Source organism: Pararge aegeria, chromosome 21 (assembly GCF_905163445.1).
Source record: "Pararge aegeria chromosome 21, ilParAegt1.1, whole genome shotgun sequence".
Taxonomy (NCBI): domain Eukaryota; kingdom Metazoa; phylum Arthropoda; class Insecta; order Lepidoptera; family Nymphalidae; genus Pararge; species Pararge aegeria.
The window spans coordinates 4,410,645-4,438,518 of record NC_053200.1 but is presented as its reverse complement, the minus strand read 5'-3'; the positions used below and the strand labels follow the sequence as shown (position 1 = coordinate 4,438,518).

The 27,874-nt window shown below is 35.9% G+C and overlaps 1 protein-coding gene across 2 annotated transcripts in view; it reads left to right on the top strand.

Annotated features, from left to right (window-relative positions):
- Positions 1 to 29: 29 nt before the first annotated feature.
- LOC120632989 (probable beta-hexosaminidase fdl) overlaps positions 30 to 27,874 on the top strand; it is a 111,872-nt gene continuing 84,027 nt past the window's right edge. For both annotated transcript variants that reach the window (XM_039903002.1, XM_039903001.1), the window contains exon 1: positions 30 to 716. The gene's annotated coding sequence lies outside the window, so the exon portion shown is untranslated. The remainder of the gene's footprint in view (positions 717 to 27,874) is intronic.

Sequence of the window (27,874 nt, the reverse complement as noted above, 5' to 3'; positions counted from 1 at the left end):
GTTAGTTATTTGGCGGCGCTTTAGCTGCGTTGTCGCTACCATTTAGAATTGTGTTGTTTAATTATGATAACGTTTATCGAAGAATTATTGAAATACGGGACGTAAAAAAAACAAAATCTTGAACTTTTATCTTTGCTATCTGTGCTAAGCTGTCAGGTTGAGAAAAACATCATTTTAATTTGTATGTATTTCTGTAGTCTGTGATATCTGTCTGTGGCAGGAGCTTGAGCTTAGACTTTTCTAAATCGTAAATCTGTCGAAAGTAAAAATAAAAATAATTCCGCGCTCGTAATAAATAAAAAAGATGTGTGAATAAAAGAGAAAATAAAGTTCTAAATTAAAATTAGAAAGCTTCCTTTTGTTTTGTGTTGAGGTTAGTAGATTGTCAAAATTGTCAATTCGATGTTTTGATTATTACAATTCTAAATTTAAAAATAAATCTGCGTGAAAATATTTAAACGACACAAATGATTAAAACCTTGATACGTAACGCAATACGAGAGAACTGGATTTGTTGATATAAAAAAACGTTCTGTGTTTGTTTTATAATATTGTGTTACTAATCTGAAATCGAAATACAGTAGTTTCGGTGAATTGGTGATAATTAATTAAGATAAAGTGAACTCAATACGAAGGTCTGGTTTTGTAATAATTGTGATAATTTTGCCCGTCGGCTGCATCGATACATAGGGGCAGGAAGTATAATACAGACAGAGGTAAGTGAAAGTTGCACTACATATTTATTATTTATATTTGAAAGTTATAACTCCTTTACCCACTTCCTAACTTTTCCAGGTCTCCCATCCAATTCCCGAAATCCTTTAAGTCAGAAGAATGTACAGAAATTAATTGAATAGAAGATTGTTAGATTGACCTACTTATTTCTTTGAAAAAGAATCCTTGAAAAAATAAATTAAGTTTCATGTTGTGATCATAGGAAAACATAAAATGGTAAATTTGACTGTCCATGTCATACATGGAATTATAACCTGGAATCTCAATGAATGTTACCAGAAAAGTCAACTGAAAGGTAGCACTTTGGATAACTGTTAACACTTCAGTAAAACTCAAAGCTTGGAACCTCATTTTTATATTTAAGGGATCCTTCAAAAATGTAAATTATATACTAACTATCTGGTCTGGGATTTTATTTTATTTTATCCTGTGCTCTCGCACCTTTGCTGATTTGAAATCTAAAAAAAAAAAGAAAAGTAAAGAAAAGCCTGTAAACCTCTAGAGATAAACACAAACTAATGCAAAAATCACTTCACAAATTTGTTCTTTTATTTCCCAAGATCGATAATAATATCATGTATATATATGAAAAATAATTAATATGTTCAAAAGTATGTTTATAATATGATCATTTGTAAGGTGAATGGCAATAGATTCTACTTTCAGCTACCCCAGCCTTTTAATGCCTAACTGCTGGTCATAGGCTACCTCTTCGTAGGAAAGAACATATTCGAGCATTGACCTACCATGGTTGTTCAAGGTGGATTGTTAGGCTTTAATAATGAGTATTACATTAGTAATGATACCTGTGATAAATGTGTTAAGATGCACTCTGCCTGAGGAGTGGCAGTACAGCTTTAAATTTTTGGGCTGGTGTTGTCAATTTTGTACAAGTAAACTGAACACTTAACAAGTTTTGCCTTAAATTGTGAATCAAACCTAAGACCTTGTGATCTGTAATCAAATATCCATTTAGTTTTGTTTGTGTTAATCTGTATCAAAATGTCTACTACATTTGTAGCTACTACATCTTTGGCTCAACAACTTAATGATCCTATCACGGTTTCTGATACTCCTTTGGCACCAATTCTTGACTTTTTTTCCAACAAATTCAAAAAAGGGGAATTCCCGCCAAGTTGCACAAGGTGCTGCTGTGGACTGCGACAAAAAGACATAGAATTTGAAAATTATTATCAAAGTCTAACAGTGAATGTTCATTGGTTGAGATTATAATGTTGATAGTGACTTCTAGCACATAACTTAGTAAAACTGTAGTCGGAATAGGTTTTTACTAAAATTTAAAGTTGAATCATACACAGTGACTTCAATATTTTTCTCATTTTCTTTTTTGTGCAGCATGAAAAAATCTATGGACTGTTTAAAGCAAAATTTGTAGGCGGATTAAATACTTCTTTGAGTTTAAAACTAGTTCAATGTTAGGATTTACAAGAAAAACTATACTGAGTAATCTGCTTTAACTACTATTAATGGTTAAAAGTATTATGATAACTATTAAGTTATTGTTTGTTACTGATTCTGTTGTCCGTGTTGATATGGTGTTGTCTTTTGAGAATTTCCATTCTCCGACAGAGAAGATCTTTACTGGATGCTTATGAATTTTAAAAGGGACCAACAAACTTTAAATGAAAAACTGTTAAATGCCAACTTTATCAAATGAATAATCATATCTTTATGGTAAAATCTGTAACATTTTCTGAAATTTATTAATATCCTCTAGTTAATCTACAAAAAGTGGTATGACAATTTACAAGTTGTTAGACAGAGTTGATGCTATGACTAATATTGAGTATTGACCTCACCCAATGACCAAACAACCTATATTCAATCTTTAATTACCAATCACTGTATGGTGAGAGGCCCATTAAATATATCAACATAATGCCGGAAAGCGTCAGACTGGTTTTATAAACGATGGTGTGATCCTAGGTGCCTTCGCTTCGCAAACGTTGTGTTGCGGACATTCGGCAATAAAATATTTTTGCGTCGGGAATTAATGTTTTGGCGCGCAACGAATACAACTTTAGGATCGGTTTCACATATAGCTAAGGTTCCTACTCAACAAATTGTTCTGTTTTCCAACAAAACAAAACATTTGGAAATTTACATACTCACTAAACTGTTTCGAACAAATATACTTGCGTGACAAACGCTCCAGCAACCAGCGAATTTTCCCAATCTTAACTTAAACAATCTTGCATAAAAAGATGAGCAAGATTTTAAGAAAACGCTTGATAGCTCGTGTTCACACTTCAGCTAAAGATAATATAAAGACGAGGCGACAAACTTGAAAGCGTGGGATAGTACAGTAGAGAAATGATGACGCTATTGATATGATACAGGCCTTTTATGTCAAGGTTGAGCTTCGTGTTTATGTCGCTTTATTTATAACGATGATGATGATAGTTTACTAGTTTACTGAGAGAATCTTTATAAAAATAAGTTCCCGGGTTCGAAGCCCCATATGAATACTATAAATTCATGACGGATTGCGGTATTTGGCAATAATGGGTTCGCAATTTTCATTTCTAGTCGTAGTACAGCTTTTTGTGACAGAGCCGGTCCGGGGTAATTCTAACGCCATGCTTATTTCTGCCGCTAAGCAGCATTGTTGCAATGCTGTTTTTCGGTCTAAAGGGCGTTGTTGGCTCAGGGTAATGGATACAGGGCGGCACTTTGCAGAACGTATGCCTTGTATGCCCTGCTTAGTATTGTCCTGGCCCTTCAATTGTTACAATTTGAAAATCCCACAGAAGGTATTTTTTCAGCCCTCGATAATAAATGGTTTCCATGTGATAAATAATGTAATCAACGCGGACACAGTTCCAGAATACCTCATTATCATTATCATAATCGCATCAACCCATTGCCGGCCTACTACAAGGCACAGGTCTCCTCCCACAATGAGAAGGGGTTAAGGGCTTTGTCCACCACGCTGGCCAAGTACGGATTGGTGGATTTCACACACGTTTAAGGACATTATGGAGAACTTCTCACGATGTTTTCCTACACCGTTGAAGCAGGTGATATTTTATAGGCACAAAACTAGGATACTAGGATTCGAACTGCCCCCCCGGCAGTGAAATCAAAATACCCATTGGGTTATCGCTGATTCCAGAATACCCAGTCGTACATTATAATCTCGCCTAGGTAACGTAAATAGAAGACGTTCTAGTTAAAGGGTATACTTAGAAGCATTTATGCAATTGTTGATTGTAAGCAAACAATTGAATCCGTTTATATTTCTTTATAACCTTCAGAGTATTTCAATAACCACAGTGAACCGTATCGCACCGTTGAGCAACATCAACAAATAGGTGGCGTGTGAAGCAGGAAGTTCGCCGCTACACGAGTTCACGGGTATAGATCCAAATCAGGCATCTAGTTTGAAAAAAAAACGGTTTCCAAAGTTTGTATTTCATCATCATTGACCCGTCTTGTTTGAAAGCAGACCGCACCGCTTTCATCTCTCAGAAGATTATGAGAGAAAAACTATTGTAAATTGTTTTTTTTTAAGGAGCGAATTTTTTTGTAGGTAAATTTAAAATATATTTCAATATTATAATTTCAATACATTTTTTTTGGTAAATAATTAATTTTGTACAGTAATGTGTCACCGCTAGAATGCGCAGGAGATAAAAATAGTCGTAGTACAATTTTTTTAATGAGCGTATTTTTTGTAGGTAGTTCATACATTTTTTTGGTAAGTAATCATAGATTCATATCCCGAACAGTGCTGCGACACCGCTAGCGTAGGCAGAAGATAAAATTAATATCCACGATTATATCCCCTGACGAGGGCTACAATGTCCACTTGACAAAGTATACTTTAACAAGACAAACGGGGGTAAAACTTATTTGGACATTATTTCCACGCGTGCGCCAATGCTCGGAGAGAATAAGCTTAGCGATAGTAGGTACTACCCCGGACGAGCTCTGTCACAAAAAGCTGTACTAGTACTTTAGCATGAGCAAGAGACATTTTCTCCCCTGGGAAAGGATACGGTTTTTATCTTCTACCACAGTTATATCCACTCTCGGAGCACAGCAGGTGCAGCAAAGATATGCAAATAATATAGGTACGTGGAATACAAAACGGGGGTAAATTTCTCCTTTTACTTGTTGCCGAGCGAGTAAATTTCAAACCTGACCAGTGGATACAATTGAGGGATACAGTTTTTGTCTCCGTCGAATACCTACTAGCCGTGCTGGTAGGTATGTATATATGTATATTTCGTTACCTAACAAGTGACTCATGAAAAGTCATATCCTTCAACGAACTTTACTTACCGGTTAAAGTAACTGCAACGCGTACAATGTACTTACCTACCTATTTCGTCAATCTACAAAAGAATAAACCTAACTTATTAGGGTTCCGAAAACATATGGCAAAAACTAAATCGGACTTAGTTGACGACGTCAAGTGACGTTAGTGATCGACGTCTTGTCAGCACGACTTACGACAGATTGGTATGAGTGAAAAAATGAAAGCCTCAGAAGAAGTAATCTTTACTATTCAGCGCCAGGCAAATCGTATGAAATCTATTCAAGAATAAATAAAATAAATAAATATACTAACGACAATACACAAATCGCCATCAAGATCCAAAGTAAGCGCAGCTTGTGTTTTGGGTACCTACTTAGATGACTGATGAATATTTTTATGATTAATGTACATAAATACTTATAAAATACAGATAAACACCCAGACACTAAAAAAGATTCATGTTCATCACACAAACATTTTCCAGTTGTGGGAATTGAACTCACAGCCTTGGACTCAGAAAGCACTGCTTTCTGGGAAGACAATCGGCTGTCAAATGGAACAATTCATATATTTTAAACAAGAATGGCAACAATTCTTACATGCATTTTATTTTTGTTCCGTGCAATAAAACCAATTCCATATAATCGTATGTAGGCTGTATATTACCTAATTGGATTCCTGTTAGCGCTCTACATACCATTTTTGCGATAAGAATAAATAAAAATAACGACCGGTTTCACAACTTGGCAGACGTGAAATATTTATAATTTATTAAATCTCCGTTTGAGTGATTTTTGCCCATACCACAGCTAGCGCCTAGCATGTAAGGCATCATACAAATATTATACCCCACGATTATATCCAATGACAAGGGATAAAATTAACGTGCCCACCGGGCAAAGCACGGCAATACAATTTATTAAAATGTCCGTTTAAGTAATTTTAGCCCTAATAACACGGCTTGCTCCTACAGATACATCATACAGATATTATATCCCCCGACTAGATCCCCTGAAAAAGGATAAAATCAACGTGCTCACCTGGCAAAGCACGGCAATAAAATTGATTAAATCTCATAAAAAGTGATTTTTGCCCATAACACGACTAGCGCTTAGCATATAAGGCACCAAACAAATATTATATCCCCTTATTATATCTTCTGACAAGGGATAAAATTAACGTGCCCACCTGGCAATGCACGGCAATAACGAATAGGAGAAGCTACAACCGTTCATTATTTCACGTATATTATTTTCACTAGTGCGCATTGGCGCACTTGTGAAAATAATATACATGAAACACACACTTTATTCCCATATTTTTATCATTTCATTGGCATTTTAGCATTGGCTTGAAATGATAAAAATGTAGGAGATGATCACATTTTATAATTTCCCCTGGGAGAAGAATGTCTCCTGTCCTGACCGTGCAGTACAAAAAGGTATAGGTTTTGGATCTACTAAAATATCTCTGAAGTCGATGGAAATTTAAAAGCCTCTTTCAAACGCAGGCGGATCTCATACCAGATGCGTTTACACCCTTTACACAAAGGTAGTGGGATCGCTGGCCTTGTACGGATCACTCTTCTGGATGAAACTATCTCTAACCGCCCCTAATCGCAATCTTTACCGGTTTCCAAGCCCTATCAAAGACAGGCTTCGGCCCTTTTGAGAAAGGCTAAGTATACGGGGAATCGGTTGCCCAACGAATTAAAGTCCTCAAGCTGGTCACAACCTGTATTCCTGTCTTGAATTGTCTGGCATTTAACTGAGACTAGTAGAAACCGCTGAAATCCCAGAGTCTCTGGGATGGGTTTGTGCAAAAACTTTTCGGTGACCCAGTCACCAGGCATCGAGTTTTTTTTGGGGTTTTCAGTCTGTAGAAGTCCCTTATAAACTCCTTCACGACGCGGTACATGAAGCAATTATAGTTTTTTTTTTAAATGGTTGAGACTACGGATCTGGATTTTTACTAAGGTTTAGCATGTTAGTCCGCTTTGTATTTGGATTTTAGATTGAATTTTTGCAAGTATCTATTTTATCTAAAGAGCTAATCCGCTTTATTTGAACAACGGGTTCATCTTTAGTCTACTAAAGTCCCACTGCTGAGTACCGGCCTCCTTTCTCATAGGTGGGACGGTTTGAGAGCATCAACCCTCCACGCTGCTTCAGTGCGGGTTGGTGGACACCGCCAATTTGTTACTAAGAAAGACACTACATCTACCCGGGATTCGAACCCAGGCCCTCGGCGTCCGAAGTTAAACATGCTAACAACTAGACCAACGAGGCAGTTAAACCAGGATGCTTGTTCCAAATTAAAATAAATCAATTACAGTATAATTTAATACAGTATAAATTGTTATGTCGTTATGTTTGAATCGCTGTATTTACTCGCATCACAGTAGCATTGTTAGTAAATGGGTTCATTATGAAATAACCGTTATCCCACGCCAGATAAAACTAATATCGTCTCCACACAATAGCATCCATTGTGCAATAGAAGTGATGTGTTTACTTATTTCTCTAACAAACAACAATAATTGTATGGGCTTGATGATGTCTCTGTTTTTCTCAGGAAGTGGTTTACAGATTAAGGTAAGTGATGATGCAGTCTTAGATGGTAGCGGGCTAACCTGTAAGAGGTATGTGAGTTACATTAAACCCATATCCCTATGGTTCCAATTCCTAACGGAACGCTAAGATCCATAGGGGGCTTCTAGCCCCAGCCGTACCCCCACTGACCAGATAAAATTCAGAAATTTTAAAATTCAGAATGCCCTTTCCCAGGATCGAACTAGGGTCCTCACAGTTAAAACAAAGTCGCTCACCGCTACGCCGTTGATGTCGTGAAATGTGACGTAAAATGATTTGCCTTAACCAAGTGGCCGCAGTATTACGAGAGTGTAATGATCAATAGAAAGCTGGGATAGCCTAGGTTAGGACTTCGGCTACTTTCGGGGGGCCGAGTTCGAATCACAGCACGCACCTCTTAACTTTTCTAAACCGCACGGCGTGGTGGACAACGGTTCAAACCCTTCTTATTGTTGGAGGAGACCTCTGCTCTGTAGTCGGCCAGTAATGCGTTTATATGAGGATGATGGATGATCAATAATATAAGCATCCAGGCACTGCAGCGTTTGGCAGCAGTTACATCTTATAATATACAGATAAAAACCCAGACACTGAAAAACATTCATGTTTATCTGTATAGTATATTATTCATTAAAATATAAGTCTTAAATCTTAAGTGTCCATAACACAAGCTACGCTTACTTTGGGGCTAGATGGCAATGTGCGGATTGTCTTAGTATATTTAGTATTTAGTTTTAGTATTTAGATCAGTGGCTATATGAACATAGTATATTAACAACGTAAAAGTACAGATGTCTCACAGGTCTGTGGTCAAATGATCTGGGGAGAACTAAGATCAAGTAAGCACATTCTCGAAAATATATCTTATTTCTGTATTATAATATCTGTGGATTACATCAGTTTACAATGCGATATAACGTATTGACAGATTATAGCATTTTCAACATCTTCGTTCCGATATGTACACTCGACCGATATTTTTATAACGATGGAAAATAACCGAACGTTATCATTTTGTGGACTAGAGCAATTAACGGAAACGAGAATATGTTTAGATACAATGATAAACAAGTAATCAGTTGTGTTAAATGGTCATATATTGCGAAGTTATGTTATTTATTTGTTTTTAAACTGTTCTTAATCCATATGAAGTTATAATGGCAAAGATTTTGTTAGGGATTCAGCGGCTGTACGGGTCTTAGCCTCTTAGGTGATTTGGTTAACCGTAACAATAGGAACATTTTCCTCCCAGCGGGTGATCGTGCTCGGGGACCGAAGTCCGATCATTAATCTTTAGAAGTTGTATATATGGTAAATTTAGATAACACTTCGTTAGCGCGATGCAGGATTTTTGTGGCGCCATCTAGTTTGGTTATGTGGAAACGGCTACACGGCAATGGGCTAGTGATTAAGATTTCGGCCTCCCTTTCGGGATGAACAAGTGCGTTTTAAGCAATGAATTTTGACTCTAAAAAACTACATGAGGTTTCGATCAATAACTTCGTTTTTCCTCGCCAGCTTTCTAGTAGGTAATTATATGTCTCTGAAGCCGGAGAGGGACCGACGGGCATGGCGAACAACGTATTCTTTTTGTCACTACTCGTTATTCTTGAGTGCAATCTCACCTGGTGGTAAGTGATGATGCAGTATAAGATGAAAGCGGCTAAGCTGTAGGGAGTATTGCAGTTATATTTGAGCTATTCCCCTAATCGGTTTTTACGAGTCATCGTTCTGGAATGTTAAATCGCTTAGCCGCACGTCTTTGTCAGTAGGGTGGTAACTAGTCACGGCCGAAGCCTCCTTTTCTGTCTAGACCATAGAAAATTCAGTAATTATAATTTCCCAAATTGAATCCGGGGCCTCCAGCTTAAAACCACAGCGCTCCACCACCTGGGGAAGGGTCGTCGGAGATCGTTAACTAGTTAAAAACTTGGTTCTAAAGTCACGCCGTGGCATTATTTTCCTATCACGGTAGTTACGGCGAAATCGTGGCAACAGATTGTGTTTTGTATTATTATATGGAAGAAATATATAACAAAATTATAGTTTATTAAAAAAAACTGGCTAAGTTGGACTTGCACACGGAGGGTTCTGTTCGGTGTACCTTGGTGCCATATAAATCTGCGAACCTACAGAGAAGAGGAGACCCTACTCTTCATCATCATCATCTTCAGTGTGTGTATGTGTGTGTGTGTCTGTCTGGCTGGCTGTGTGTCATATTTTTTCACAACTAGCTCAGTATGGGTATCAAAGAAAAGGGCTTGACTAGTAAATGCACTATGATAAAGCTCGTCCGGGGAACTGCTACCGCTATGTTTATTTCTGCGGCCAAACAGTATTCCAACAAGTCTAGCATGGGCAGGGGACAATTATATCCCCGGGCAAAGTATAAAAAAATTATCTTCTCCCACAGCTTTAACAAATCTCAAAGCCTTGGCACACAAGTGGAACTATTATCCACCTAATATATGTGTAATAATAAACGGGAGTTGAAAATAGCAGTGCATTGCTCTACTGGGATCGAACGATTATCACTGACAGGTATATTACAGCTAATAGACCTGATATAGTGCTAGTCGATCGATCAGTGCGCCGTGCACCGCCGTTAAGAATTTAAAAAAGAACAGATGATAGATGAAAAAACGGGAGTAAACTTCTCCTATTACCTGTTCCCGTGCTTTAGCCGGTGGACACGTTAATTATATCCCCTTTTCAGGGGATATAATTTTTTTATCCTGCCAGTGCTAGCCCTGACGTATGTATGGCGAGGTTTCCGGTGTACATGCGTCTTAATACCTACGCCTCAGCTTGATGGACACAGATGCGGCTCTATGTAGGACGTTCTTTGCATGTTCTTGGGTTTAGATCTGTTTATAAGCGATGCTTTTCTACTCACCGTCATCCGTCACCGTCAGGTGAACCATCAGCTTAGTCCGTCAAATTTTACTATAAAAAAATAATATACTTATACTATACGTTCGTAAACAAAGGTAAGTCGTGCGTGTATTTCTGAACGTGACCAATTTAAAGCCACTCTGCTAGCTCCCAATTGATTGTAATTACTGTGACATTATCCACGGTAATTGTTATTGTGTCGAACGACCTTAGATTAGGACCTAAGACATCATCACTTAAGACTCTGAAACCGTCATTAGTTAGAAGAAAAAAAATATTTAATAAAGAAAAAATATTAAATAAAGCTTATAAACTACTTTAGCTGAAAGGCTCTCTGAATTCAAAGTTTATTTCGAACGTAAGCTGATGAATATCCTGTTATAATATAAAGGACTAGCTGTTGCCCACGACTTCGTCCGCGTTTGTTTTTTTGGTTTCATATCAGGTTTTAAGTTGTATATTCTCCAATTAAGTTTTGTTTAGGTGTACTAAGTTTTTTAATCACACGATTATATAAAAGAACTTTTCTAAATAAACGTAGCCTAAGTTACTCCTTATTATATCAGCTACTTTCCAATAAAAGTCTCGTCAAAATCGGTCCAGCCATTTCAGAGATTAGCCGGAACAAACAGGCAAATATTGAAAAAAAATATTTTTATGTATGTACCGTATATATTCATGCACATGTAGTAAAAAAAACGGTCATTTCAATATTACAAACAGACACTCCAATTTTATTATATGGATAGATAACATATACGACTCATAACCTCTTTCATAAATCGTCCAGCCACTTCAGAGATTAGCGGGAACAAACAGAAAAACACACAGACAAAAATCTTTTGGTGTAAGTATGCGCCGTATATATTCATGTACATGTAGTAAAAAACGGCCATTTCTAAGAACAGACACTCCAATTATATTATATGGATAATATCTATCCATATAATACAATTGGAGAACAAACATAACCTCTCTCATAAATCGTCCTATTTGAATTTGAATATAAATAATTAAATCTTATTTATGTGTAGGTATTTGATGTGTATGAAATATGTAGTTAGATTTGTAATGACTGCACCATGTGGGTGTGTTGGTATAAGTGAACAATAAATCAGTTCAGTATCTAGATCTCGTGGTTTTAATACCCAACATCTATCTAACTATCTTGTAATGAGGCCCGCTTCAGCGGATGCACTTCGACCCTCCAGGATCTTTTGTGCTCGCCCCGTCCTTGTATCCCCTCACCCTAAATAGCTTCAAATATCCACTCTAAGAGTTTGATTGAAGCTTTTAGGTTGGAGGCACAGTAATCCTCTGGTTGTGGATAGGCCACTCCCAAGAGGTCCAACCGCTTTCTAGCCAATCCGTCGCATTCACAAAGCAAATGCTCCATGGACTCGACGTCCTCGTTGCAGGCCCTTCATGTAGGGTCATCAATTATGCCCATTTTGAGCATGGACCCTGTGTCAAGTGTCCTGCTATAGCCCCTATGGCGTATCTTGCCTGTCTCCTACTCAGTCTGTTAATCTTGTTTGGAAAACAAGCTCCAGTTGCGCCCAAGAATTTCTTGGAGTGCCTTAGACCTTCTAATTTGTCCCATTCTGCCGCAGATTTCTTCTTGGCATATGTTGATAGCGCCATGTTCACCAAACATGGTGCAACCGCTATACATGGTTCAGGAATACACAACAGTAAATAGTTGACTCCAGGCCGTGTGGTGGCGGCAGATCAGAATACAGTTATCACCACCACCTTCTCTTCCCGCGGGTGTCGTATGTGGCAACTATGGGAATTTAACGGAGAACGGACAGCGTTATCTGTGCTACTAGTACCGTGTACTGCGATCACCATCCCGTCTGGCGATGGGCAAATCTTCCAGTCGGAAGATGCCTTTAGTCTAGCGGACTGTTAAAGGCATATATATATATGTTGATAATGAAACGAATCTGCTCTAACTTCGTGACTTAATATTTATTTACTGTAAGGTAGTAATGAAAAAAAAAACAACTAAAAGACCCGGTTAAGTTTGTTGTAGGCTCTTAGACCACCGCGAGATAGGAATCTTCCTAGATTTATTTTTAACGAATGTAGTTATCATCATATCCTTATAATAATGGAAACCTAGATGTATGAACATAGATGTATAACATAATATTTAAATAGTGCCTACCGCCTAGGCTTGAACTCGCATTCTCTCTGGCCGCAATTTTGTATCTGTATTTAAAAGCTTATAAAATACCTATGTCATTAATGCTGGCACTGGGCGTCCGCAAGCTGCACCCATGGAAGTTGGTGCTAACTAAAACTGCTGTTATTTATAACCAGCTGTTTTACTTCACCTGATAGCTAGGACCGACGGTTATATTAACGTAGGATGCGCCATCTTTCTGCATTTTATTTTACTACTGTGTTGGGCTGTGGTTGAAACTTCGGAAGTGGCTGGATCGTGAAAAAGTTTATCCTCGTTTCGCTAGATGGCTCTGTTTTAAAAACTCATAGCTCTACCACCTGAGCGCTAATATCTTCTAATGAATAATTCTTCAGCACTTTTCAAATCCAAATTAAATATTGATTAAACATGTGAAATTTCTAAAATGTGAATTGATAAATTTTCGTATTTGTGCATTCGTTTGTAGTAACTTTATTTTATTTAGGTACGGGTGATATTTATTTATACTTTTAAATGGAAAACGAGCATGCTCTCGCAATTTAGCGTTAAGATTACTCTGAGCTTTTAATTTACAACCAATACATAAAAACTTAACTTAAAAATAATTTCTGCAAAGAAACAAACAGAACATTCTGTATGAAGACTATGATAAGCCGAAGTGTATCAATAAATTAAGTACTTATACGGTACTTATACGTTTAAACAAATTTCCAGATGAAAAACAATAAAGTAATTAAATTATGCGTGGTATTAAAATTGGATAAACACAAATAGGCATCCCATTTTAATAACCTATTATCCCGCCGGAGACTGGAGTTATAATTAACGCACTCTATTAATTAATACCGTAGAGTTGTAGCTACTTACGATTTCTTGGATTTCATGACTCTTTATATAATTCGTCGTTATTATCAGCCTTAATATTATATACCTACTAGTTGTCTGCGTGGATCGATTTGTGTACCTATGTTATTCTCTGGTCCATGTATAAACTATGAAATAAAATGAATTTAAAAAGTGTATTGGAAACCTATAGTACAACTTATTTGTTATATACGTTACGTAGGTATTGCTACTATGCAATGTGTAAATGAAAATCAAAATATTACTCCACAGGCTTTAGAGGTATAACCGATACGCTGATAGTTTCTGAGTAAACAACTGCCGTAGTTTTTAATGAAAAAAATCAGATACAGCCCTCACATCACATGAAAATTAAAATCAAGTGAATCCTGTCACTAATGTAATTTAAAGCGTCGCGAATCGTAGGTACTTCACGCGTGTCGTTCTTTTAACTTTAACTGGGTCATAAGTAAACACTTAAAATGTTTCGAGTTAGTGAAAATTTGAATTTCATTTTAAAATGATTGTTAAAATCATGCGTGCCTAGTTCATTTCACTAACAACTTCTATTGCTGGACGAAGTTATGAAATACACATTTTTTTTTCTTCACTAACCACTCTAGTTCGTGCCTTTTTCAAGCTACTTGATAAGAAGAAGATAAAACTAGTGAACATTATTAAGGTTATGTCAAAGATTATATATTTCTTTAATCACAGATTTCGCCAAGACTCCTTTATTATTATATCTTGTCTTACGTTACTACTGACAAATAGTCATTATATATATTATTAAGGTTATGTCAAAGATTATATATTTCTATAATCACAGATTTCGCCAAGACTCCTTTGTTATTATATCTTGTCTTACGTTACTACTGAAAAATAGTAATTATATATATATGTATACCTATTATATATGCGAGTGTATCAAATACGTGGTAGTTTGTGTAATGTTTCTTTGAGTTATTGATTTGATGCATTTTTGTGCATAATAACAAAAAATGCATTCTTCTCTTTTTCTCCATATAAACTATAAGTATGGGAAATTGCACACTCCTCTGTCCGCGTATTTTTATTAAAAAGGGGTATAAAGTTTTTCTTCAAGTGTCGACATATCTATAGATAACAAGTTAACTTTAAATGACATCTATGATTTAGATACCCTACCCCAATTAGAAGTCTGTAAATCTCAACAGCCCACAATATATTTTTACTCCCTCACCTAATCTATTTTACCAGCAAAAGCAGATTAAAAAGAGCAGTTTTATGTTTTACAATGTAATTTCACCAGTAATGGCTTACGCAACACATTACGCAGATTAAATTTTTTATAAACCGCTGTAATAAAAATGTTTTAATGTCATGTGGATTAACCATTTTTTAAAAATGATAAAATTGTTATCGATCGTAGTAAAAGCCCGTAGCAGTTGCGCGCGACTTCGTCCGCGTTTGTTTCGGTTTTTTCTTATTCATACCGGAACTGTAAGTTTACCCGGGATAGGAAGTCGTATTTTTATGCTCAGCAGGACTAAAATGCCACAAGACAATTCTGTTAGTTCATCTCTCATAGAAATAGGCCGAGAGAAAAGATTTCACCCAAATAGATTTCGCTGTGAAAAAGTTGCACACGTAACAAAGGATATCTTTTTTATTCCGCGGATGTCCCGGATGCTTTTCCAAGACAAAAATAACCTTTGTCCATCTCCAGGATGCACGCTATGTATATGTGCTAAATTTCATCAATGTAGATACAATGGTTGAGCCGAATATATACAAACAAACAGGCTCCCCTTGGTATGAATAATATTGGTATAGATTATTTTTGCAACGAGGATAACCTCTTGTTGATCATCGTGCCATTTTCGAAAAATGGGTGTGTGTATGTGCGCGCGTTTGCCTACGCGTGTGTATGTGTGTCTTACAAAAATCGCAGAAGTCGAAATCCTTTATTTTAGTGTGCTCACTATCCACAGAACAAAAAAGGCTTATAATCTCGGTTTTTTTTTGCTATATTAGTAATAAAATTAGAAATTTAGATTTTTAGTGGCAATAAATAGCCAGGTGTTTTTCTTAGCGAAGTAATTATTTTATTCATCCTCCTAATTATTCTCCTATTTATTAAATCTAGGCGTCATTCTCCTTTTGGCGGTTAAATTCTTAAAATATGAACACATACCAAAACGATATAGGACAAAGGTTAATATTAATATAACGCGGTACGAATCCACAAATTTAATTATAAAGAAATGTCTGTTTCGAATTTATTAAAGTTGTCATGGTAATTTCTCGTGCTAAACTCAAAGCAAACATTGTGGTTGGCTTAAAACTAAAATGGTGGAATTGCATCAAAGTTAATATTCACCTGACATGTTAATGAGATTCGTCTGTGGACATTGTTTTGCGAACTAATACAAATTTAACCGCATATGTTTTAAAACGAATGAGTGGCCCTGCAAAATGTCACAATATGTCGGGTACTTATTGTTTTTAACTCCCGACGCAAAAACGAACGGATGAACCGATTTTGATATTGTTTTTTTTTTTGTTTGAAAGGTGTAAAAGCCGGGATGGTTCGTAAAAAATGGCGTATGTTTCACATATTGATGGCAGAAAATGGCGGATTATATATTTCTTTTGGTACATAGATGTGTTAAACATTAAGTAACTACTGACTGGAGCATTCTTTTTGCACGAGGTTTCTGTAAATCCAGATCCCGATACTAACTAATAATAACGACTAGGACGCCGTGATCCGTGAGGTATATCTGCATCGTTTTGAGTCTCATAAAGCGTGCCTGCGTGTTGCCAGTGATGACCTATGCTTCTTGCACATGGTCGCTGACTATGGGCCTCATAAGAAGGCTCAGAGTCACGCAGCGGGCGATAGAGAGAGCTATGCTCGGAGTATCTCAGAAATAAGGAGATCCGTAGAAGAACCAGAGTTACTCACATAGCTTAACGAATCGCAAAGCTGAAGTGGCAATAGCTGAAGGGACGGAGCACATAGCTCGGAGAACGGATGGACGTTGGGGTCCCAAGGTTCTGGAATGGCGGCCCCGCGCTGGTAAGCGTAACGTCGGTCGACCTTCAACGAAGTGGACATACGACATAAAGCGCGTCGCGGGGAGCCGCTGAACTATAGCGGCACAAAACCGTGGATTTTGGAACTTCCTTCAAAAGACCCATGTCCAGCAGTGGACGTCTATCGGTTAATATGATGATGATGATGAAAGCCTGCATAGTATCGAAATGCACTCGTATTAATATCAAAATACCCACCGGCGTAATGTCTGAGCATTGGCTTGAAAACTATTTAATAATTAAATAAGAATTATCAGCACATTTGTTAAAATGCTAATCAATTTCAATCAAGTTATCAAAAGTTTAAATTTTTTTTTTTTTTTATTTACTTTATAAAATTACTATAGCACTTGTCATAGCGATGGATAGCACCGACAGATTTCATTGCTGCGGAAGAAGTTGTGAAGCGATGCGACGGATTGTATATGAGACCCTTTATATAAGTAAGCACTTGAATTCGGAAAAACATTGATTGAAGGCCATTTGGGTTCTTTGCTCGCTTCAAGTTTGTCATACAGGCTTTTAGAAAAAGCTTTTAGGAAATTAAGGAAAAGCGTGATTGGGGTTCCGATATCGAGTACTCGGTGCTTTCGGAAATTGACCAACATTTTTTACTCAAAACCTATGCCTGTGTTCAGTTGACATTCAGTTTTATATTTATTTTTTACTGTAGTCCCCTCGTTACTCAATCTTCGATCAATTCAAGATCAATAAAGCGAATTGGCCGAGAAGGGATTCGTTAAGGACCGCTTTAGGGGTCAATAGGGGATTATAAATTTTATAAGATGGACCTATGCCTTAAACTATGACATTGGAAATGCCTATTATTCGAAGAAAGGACTTTATACAAAATGTTTATTTTTATATTTTAAAGATATATATATTTTGTGTATAGAATTCTATTTTTATACGTGTTCAAGTAGAACTCTATCGGGGTGAAATATCGGTTGAAACACTATGAGAGTCAAAGTTACAATTTTGAGGTAGGTTCTATTTTATTTTTGTATCGACTAAGAAATAGTATTTCTAAAATCTACCCCCTATTAAGTTGAAATAGGGGTTAAATTACCTCATGAGAAACACTAGATCGCAACATATATATTATAAATATATTTATCGAGTTGGTTCTATAGAGGATGTTATTATTCAGACTGAAATAGTCTCGCTAAGGGAGTGAAATCTGGTTTGGAAGTCCTATATTTTTTAAATTAGTCATTAAAATCTGTAACAAAACTTTTAAATAAATTAAAAGCCTTTATTTTAAACAACCGATTTGGGCGATTGAAGTTGCCATTTGATAGTTTCACTTATCATTATTATCATAATACCCGGCGGTATATAATAGTATAGGGCGCAGGCAACCACGCTGGCCAAGATTAGATTGGTAGACTTCACAGGCCTTTGAAAACATAATGGTGACCTCTCTGAGTGATCCATCATAATGTCTTCCGTCAATGATTAAGCAAGTGATATTCAATTGCATAAAACGCACATAACTCCGAAAAATCAAAGATGAAATCCTAACCACTAGGCTATTATCGTATTACGTCATTGAACATATTTAAGCCAAATGGTTGGTTCCGACAGATAAGAAATTTCACTGCAGAAATAAATTGAAATACATTCGTCACTAATGAAGTTGAAATGCATTGTTTGTATAATGTGTAAAGAATTTTGTAATAAATTAAAATACGTACCCATTCGCCTGGATATAATGTAAAAGTAATTACAATATGGAATGCTTTCGTCATTTATAAAAGCTGGCGAGCTTGGATGCTGAACTTATGTAAATATGAGTAACTTTATCTAGGTTCCTAAAACTTCTTCGTTGTTTGATTCAAGGTTATATACTTAGGATATGCAATCTAAACTAATAAAAATTAGATATATTATTATTATAACCAACATGCTATGAAAATGAAGCTTAATTTGCTATACTTCGCGAAAAGCAACTCTGTATAGTTTAATTTATAATTCCATCAATCTTTATACTCCACACCAAACAGATCTTCGGCAATGTACTCTAGGAACGTTTCGCTCCGACACCGGAGCATTCTCAAGGAGATGTTGACTTTACAATCTTCTTCCACGTGACATTCGTTACGCTAAATCACACAGTATTTTTAAGACTCTTCTAAAGAATTATTATTTAAAACTGTATGATAATTATATTCCACATTTACTTTCTGTACCGTTAACATTATTATATACTAGCTGTTGCCCGCGACTTTGTCTGCGTTTGATTTTGTTTTTTGATGTGGCATTCAATTTAGTTGTATTTCTAAAAAAAAATAAAGTATTCAGTATCCCTAAGCCTTAAATGAGGGGTCTGCTGCTGTCCGCTGAGGAGTTCTGTCCTGTATCTCGAACCACATTCATCAGATCTACACAGTTTTGGCAAAATTAAACACATATTATTTTGTACCTCTATAGTACAAAAATAATTATTTAAATCGGTTATAATTTGTCGGAGTTATGGTGTAAAATCGTCAAACCCTTTCATCTCCTCTCCCAAAGGAACCGAGCTTAATGTCGGGATAAAAAGTATCCTATATTACTTCTAACACTTCCAAGAATATGTGTACAAAGTTTCATGAGGATCGGTTGAGTAGTTTTTGCGTGAAAGCGTAACAAACATACTTACATTGACATTTATAATATTAGTAGGGATAGGGATAGTTTTAGTATTATTTATTTTACCATATAGTATTTTATTTCATTTTATATATGTACTGTTTTTGTAATTATTAATATGTATGTATATTCTTAGAGTTTTGCGCACCGCTATAAGGATTCATATGTGAGCCAATTCCTCATAATGGTTGCCTGGAAGAAATCACTATAAGTGATAAGGCCGCCTTTGTTACACAAATTTAATTGACTTGTACCTTTGTTCCCTTTTATTTATATTTTCTTGTGTGCAATAAAGTATTTTGATTGATAGTTTGGTTACAAAATTGTAGTCGCAAAATTAATTTATTTTGTTGAGATAGCCGGTTGGCGCAGTGGGCAGCGACCCTTTTTTTTTATACAGAGAAAATGCCTGACGCATACCACTCCGTTGAGGGAAACGGAGTAGTTATGTGGGACTTGCACCCACTAAAAACTCTGTGTCCCTCGGTAGACGTAGAAGTGAGAGCACGGGATTCACTTGCCTATTCACCGCACTCTCGCCAAGGTTTAGAATCCCCAAAGAGTGGCGGGTCCCATCGTCAATGGCCTGATAGCTGCCAAATCCTCCAGAGAGGCGTGCACGAACTTCTAGTGGGAAGCGACCCTGCTTTCTATGTCCAAGGGTTCGATGCACACAACTGGAAAAAAAAGTTGTTTGTGTGATGAACATAAATGTTTTTCAGTGCCAGGGTGTTTATCTGTATATTATAAGTATTTATGTGTATTATATTCATCAGCTTTCTTAGTACGCTTACTTTGGGGCTAGATGGCGATGTGTGTATTGTCGTAGTATATATATATTTTTTTTTTCGCGTCTATTATACGGTTTTATTATTTCCATAAAAAAGGTGTCATTGAAATCTAAGCCTAAAAAAGGCACATTAAAAAATGAAACTAACATATTTTCTGGAGTACCACCTACTCTACTCTCAACTAGAATAGAGTACGGCAGCTTTCGACCTTGGCTGCATTTTCATTGTTAACTTGATCACACTAGGGTACTTCACATGGCTGCATTTTATTGAACTTTTAATATGGAGTAAATAAAAATTGGTTAAAAATATAACAAAATCGACGACCTACGTTCGTTTGTTAGTGTTACCCATATTCAGGTCAACTGCTGCACCGATGTTAATGGAAATTCGCACAATGGTAACGCGCATCCCGGCGACGGACATAGCACTTTTCATCCCGGGAAAATAAAGGGTTCCTATTTGAGTGATATTTTATGTTGTATTAGGTTCCTATGTTTTTAATTCCGGCAATTAAGTACCGAGTAGCCTCGTTTATAGTCTGTATATCTACATATGGAAAATTCACGTGGATGCGTTGGTCCGTCGCTGCGTGAAAGTTGGGCAAACCAAAAAACACAGTAAAACACTTTCGCATATATATATGCGAAAGTATAATATTTTTTAGGGCTATTATACGAGTAGGAACACTTTTTATTAAAGTTTTAAACAAGCTAGTGAAAAACGATGATGTAAGTTAAAATTATTATTTCGCACACAACTTCGTTGCTATACATCCTGTGGTTTTGCTTTCCCGCGATAAAAAGAAGCCTATGTAACGAAGGTACTTTAAAATTTCTAGGAATATATATAATATCTACTAGTCGTGCCCGCGTGTTTTAGGTAATACAACAAAGCGAGCACTACTTCACTTGCGCACTAAATACTAACAAATAAAAGTAGTCCAATAAATGTCTGTGATGTAAAACATCTATTAGCAGTGGAATCGACCCGTATTCCGTCATGGAAATGGCCTAACGCTATCCCTTGCGTGTGTATTTGCGTATACCAACCACTCGACATCGCTTGATGAGACTGCTTTGTTGACAGAAACTGATCATCATGGCGTAGGTGGGTTATACTCGTATAGCATTTTTTTACTCCGAACGCAACGTTTCCAATATATCTTATACTTTATACGTTTACGAGCAGAAACTACTTTTAAGAGCAGGAATTTAAGCTAACAGCAATAATGGTAACCCAGAATGTGAAAAAATTACATGGCTGCTGCACAAAAACTTGTCTCCCAGCGAGTAAACTCCTCAACGGCAAAGAGTACAGTCACAAAATTTTGTATACGGATTCCAAGGTGATAGGGCACCCTATTACACTCTGCAAGGAGAAAGTTGTCAAGGTTTCGATCGATTTCAAATCGCAACTTGTAGGAGCTAATGTTTTAAACTAATGTTTTAAAAAATACTTCTGCCCCTGCCACCCTTAACTAGTTGTAACTTTCTGAGTCATGATTATTCAAATAAGACCCAAACGTAAGTATGTTAAATTACTCTTGAGATAAATTAATTATCAAGCTACTACAGACGGAGACTCGAGTGTAATTTTCAATTTGCGTACGCGATGATTAGGTTGCTCATTTCGTGTTCGATTTTGTACATTATTTTATCATCATCATCGATTTCAGCACTATATTGTTCTTATTCTTGATATTGTTATTGCACATAACTCCGGAAAGTTAAGCATCTGCGCTTCTTAAATCCCTAAAGAATATTATCGAAGGTTGGATATACCGATAACTAAGACGTAATGTTTCATACACATGTTTGAGATCTGAGCTTCTAGTTTTTCATTAGGTACTTAATTGTTATCTTCATTATGAACCGATTACAGTCCCACTACATGTCACTGGTCTCCTCTCAGAATGATAAGGTTTTAGGCCGTAGTCCAACATAATGGCCAACTGCGGATTGATGGACTCCACACGACTTTATGAAAAACTCGCAGGCCTTCAGGTTCACTCACGATGTTTTCCCTCATTGTTAAGGCAAGTGATCATTTAATTAATAATCAAATAAAATAAATATACTATGACAATACACACTCCTCGCCATCTAGCCCCAAATTAAGCTTAGATTGTGTTATGGGTACTAAGATGACCGATGAATATTTTTATGAATAATACGTACGAATAAATTTTGATGTATCTACAAATGTTTCACTATAGGCAATCAAAAACATTCCTCAGGAGATTTATTTGACTTGTTTAGGAATCCCGAATATTTAACATTCTAAAGCTCTAACGTTACAATATTCGCTTTCGTACATTCCAAGTTACTACCTACCTTATAACAGCTTCATCATCACTTATCAGGTTCGAATTCGTGTTAGAAATAGGTGCTAATCATGCAATCTCCTGGTAGGTACCTAATTACTAGCAGGAAGAAGAGAACTCGCGTCGAGATCGCTAAACTGCTCGAAAGTTTACACGATTAATTAACTGATATCTAGATTGAAACTTCTAATATATGAGGTTGAGATAGATTAAATAATTACCATGAAATTAATTACTGAAGGTAATAATTAATGCTTTCTTTGCATGGAAGAATACTCATAATTAGACATAACCACAATAAATATCCCTAGACTAAATTAAATTAACGTTTAATACATGAATATCTGATTGCTTATAACCAGCGATAATTACAATAAAATATCCCTAGACTAAATTAAATTAACGTTTAATACATGAATATCTGATTGCTTATAACCAGCGATAATTACAATAAAATATCCCTAGACTAAATTAAATTAACGTTTAATACATGAATATCTGAATGCTTATAACCAGCGATAATTACAATAAAATATCCCTAGACTAAATTTAATTAACGTTTAATACATGAATATCTGATTGCTTATAACCAGCGATAATTACAATAAAATATCCCTAGACTAAATTAAATTAACGTTTAATACATGAATATCTGATTGCTTATAACCAGCGATAATTACAATAAAATATCCCTAGACTAAATTAAATTAACGTTTAATACATGAATATCTGATTGCTTATAACCAGCGATAATTACAATAAAATATCCCTAGACTAAATTAAATTAACGTTTAATACATGAATATATATTCACTTAAAACTAGCGATAACGACAATAAAATTTCCGTACACTTAATTAAATTAACGTTTAATATATAAATAAGGATAACGACCATAAAATATCCTAGGTAGAATAGGTAGGTGTTCACTTATAAATAGCGATCTCAACGACAATAAAATATCCCAAATTAAATCAAAATTTAATTTTAGTTAAATTTTGTATATATTAGTATATATATATTGGTGGATTAATAATAGTTTTTTTTTCTTAATTTTTAAAGTAATTATTTCCGTGTAAATGGCGAAAAAACGATGAGAACTAGTAGTACCTAATATCGGCAATTTATAACGCAAATAAAACTCGTCTCCTGCAATCAAATTGGGAGTGGGTGAAGATGGAATGTTTTATTATATTTGAGCAGCCATATTTGCGATCAGCGCGCCGGATATTAAGCCCCGATTGCAATAAGTGGGTTTATGACGTTTACGTAAATAAAATGACGGATGACGATGTTGATTTACATTTAATAGCTACCTGAAACTCTGTCAGTGTAAAGGCAGTCGTGCGTAATTCACAAGCACGACTACCTTCTTTTGATTTCTACAAGTAGGGTAATCTGTAATTTAGTAGGAAGGGATTTAGAATTCAGTCTACTACCAAACAAACTCTAAACAAGTATGATAGCTAGCTCTTAATCAAATAGAAATCATCCTCCTAATCAAATATATTATATCGTACCTCCTTTACTTTAGTATTAAAAAAACTGTGTGTGTGTACACGCGTTAGAAGTTAAACTTCTTTGGCGTAACAAGATAAAAATCTTTCAAGAAATTTATATTTCGCCTTAGTCTGTAGAAAAAACGACACTAACAAAAGAAAAAAGGTATTTATTACATTGAAAGTTCTAATTTAACGCATTATCTAGTTAAATCAAGTTTATTTGAATATCACTAAATTTGAAATACTAATACTCATTATCGGACAACCAAGTTTCACTCAACATTAAAATTTGAGTTTTTTGTACAATTGAATCAATTTAAATTACCATTCATAGTTTCTTAGTATCACCATTATCAGTCCCCAACCAGTTCACAGGATGAAAAGGGTTCAAGCCGTAGTCCATTAGGCCAAGTTTACAAGAATATATTCAAATATTCATTTCAAGAAATTCAAGAGAAATTCTTGTGACTTTATTCTTTCACCTTTGAACTAAGACCTGTGATGTATATTATGTGTGATGAGTTAATAAATTAAAAAAAAAAAATGGGGATTCACACGCTTCTGGCAACGTTATAGAGAAGTCTCAGACATGCAGAATTCCTCGCGATGTTTTCCCTCACCGTTGAAGCAAGTTACATTTTAATTTCTTAAAACACTGTTATGTGCATCACCGCTTCGATAAACAACAAAGACATTTTTTTTAAATATAATATTATATATATTCAGGTTAAATGCCAAAAGGTGGTGCTACTGAAATTTTTAATTTTGTTTATTTAATTCCTTGTCAATATTTGTATTCCTAAATAAGCGTGTAATTATTCTCAAGGGAACATTATTTTCCACAGACATAAACACAAAGCCCTTGTCTGTCAGAAGTCTGAAACAAGTAAGTAAATATTAAAGTAAGAAACTGGAGCCTTCCCGTAATATATTTTTTGCGTCCTAATTCGAGAACAAGTCTTATTTGAATATCCTAACTAATATTATAAACGTGAAAGTTAGCGAGGAAGTATGGATAGATTTATCTATATAAACAGAGAGTAAAATTGGCCCCTATCAATAAGACTCGGGGTTCTGTAGGTCTGTCTGTATGTCCGACCATCAACAGGCTGTCTCTCACTAACCGTTTTGTAGAAGTTGAATAAGACATTATATTTTTGCATAAAACGCACATAAATTAGAAAAGTTTGAGGTGGGTGCGTGCGTGCGTGCGTGCGTGCGTGGCATGGCATTCGAATTCGGCCCCCCGAAAGTGTAGCCGAAGTCCTGACCACTAGGCTATCACCGCATTACAATGATTTGTTAATAATTTATTGTGGTTCAAAGAACATTAGGCGTTGGTTGGAGTGGGAATATGGGCCATTTTTCCTCATTGGATTTGTTATATAATGCCAGTTGAATATTATGCACGAGCAGTGTTATTTTAGTACAAAGTGAAATTAATTCTAGTCTGTCTCAAGTAACATTATCTACTCTTGGTGTTTTGCTGTGCTTTGTCATCCCGCAAACCGACTATTTGCGGTGAGTTCAGCAGATCTTAGTGTCTTCAATATGCTGAGTATTACGGTAAGTATACGTCTTTGAGTTGACTTCTACGTCGATGCATCTAGACGCCTCAAATAAAACCAGTCCATATTGGGATACCAAAAACTTATGAATTGTACAAACGTTATTTTTTATATTATTGAGAGGTCATATTGATAATTACCCCTGTTAACTTAAAACTAACGCTACGAGAGTAACGAATGCACGGCGAACTAAGAAGCCCGCAAAATCTTCTTAGATCAATATGTCTTCTTAATCTTAGCTAGCGATGGATTAGAAAAGATGCACAAATAGAAAGCCCTAAAGAAGACCGTGACGCCAGTTACGTAAAAAAACTTAGGTAGTTTTTGTATGTAACTGAAACTACACTGAAATACATTCATGTTCATCACACAAACATTTTCCAGTTGTGGGAATCGAACTCACGGCCTTGGACTCAGAAAGCAGGGTCGCTGCCCACTGCGCCAATCGGCCGTCATTAAAATCGAATATGGCAAGCAATCGAATTTTGTACATGAGTAGCGTTTTGAAGATGTGTTTCAAACACATACAACATATAAATATATACTGATAGTAAACATAAGTACGATACAAATGTCATTGTAATGTAAAACAAAACATATCTACCTATTAAATATACCTACATATACTATACTATACCTACTATAATACTTAACCGTACGTGTTATTTTAGGAGCTTCAAATATCTTGGGCTATTTCGTGTCGACCTTTGTTTAAAGTTCACTTTGTAGGTTACGGAACCGGGGTAACTTCTGGGTCTATTAAGTTTATGATCACGGAGACTTCTTCCTAACATTTTATTGCATCGTTTCGTTGATGACTCCAATGCGCAAGCACTTGGAATGTTGTACAAGGCTAGTCGGAAACGGAGTATTAGACTGAGGGGGTTATTACAGTATGTAATAGCATCTCAAAAGGGTTAACCAAAATAAAAGGCATGAGGTATATTTATGTATTCACAGTTGCGTATCACTTCACTAATATTCTAATACTTTCACATACATAATATCTTAGTTCAGAATTATAAGAATCACAGTTTCTAAACGCATCTAGAGAAATCACTCACTTCAGAGAATCTCGTTCGTCATCCTCCCAAAATGGCGGCGCCCCGACTCATAATAAATGACCACAGACTACCAATAACATGGCTAGTACCAGACACAGAATTATAGTGGTATATACCCAGATTATGTTGTGTTACAATTATTGGTATTTTTTGTTTACCATCTTATGCTTCATCACCAGGTAAGACTGCAGTGAAGGGCTAACTTGTAGTACAATAATAAAAAAGAAAAAAAGAGTGACATAATATTATGCTCTTTGATCCACTTGTCAGAACAATCTGAATTCTGCCGATTCTGTGGATTTGCATTTTGATTTTATTTTAATTCTTCGAAACATCATTTATCTTAAAACAGATTATATCAAAACAAAATATTTTTTTTAAATATAAAATATTGAAATTATGTAGTTTGTTATGTTTAACCATGAATTTAATATGCTAACCAATGATTATTATATCCAAAGACCGCCTGATTAGTTGCTCAAGTAAAAGCAATTTAACGATAAAAAGATATTTAAGAGCTTATCATGAATCTCTTCTTCTTCTTTGTCGTTACACTCTTGGCAGAGTGGTCGTGGTCATCATGAAGCGTCTTTGAGGGCAGATGTCACACGCCCCACGAGCATCCGCCACTTCTCTCGGCTGGCCGAAAGCCTGGTGCACTCGTGCATAGGGCCACCCACAGCAGACTTAATCTGATCGGTCCATCGCATGGGTGACCTTCCTCGACCTCTAGTGCCCTCCACCTTGCCCTGCACGACAAGACGCCCTATGGAGTCACTCTCACGCCGGGAGACGTGCCCGAAGAATTTTAAGATGCGACTCTGTACTAACGCCGAAAGACGTTTTTTAATGCCGATTTCTTGGAGTTTAGAGATGTTGGTTGAGTTGATCATGAATCTAAAACATGAGAAATAGATATATAGATAAAGTAATTATTGTAACGAAATAATAATAATAATTTCGTTCATGTACAATATGCACCTCTTTACTTCAGCACAGGCAGCTGTTTAAATATATTTCCAACTGTGTTTGTTTTATATGACTAGACTTTGTTTACATCATTAATTATTTACAATTCAATATTTTACGCAAAATAAAGCTGAATAAACAATTTTGGTGATGCTGCAAAAGGTTCTTAGTAAATAAATTGGTCTAATAGTAAAGCTGAGTTCGTTTTCTTTTTTTTAACTCTGGAAGTACTACCAGTCTGCTTTGAAAAATCTTTTTTGCATTTGGCAACCCCAGGAGCGTGCAACGGGTTTTTGACATGGGTATGCATCAAAAAAGCAACAATATAAAACAACGAAGAAAAACACTACGGGTTTTACAATATGTTTAGGTGAAAAAATGTTCTATTACACCTATCAAATACACATAGGTACATCGC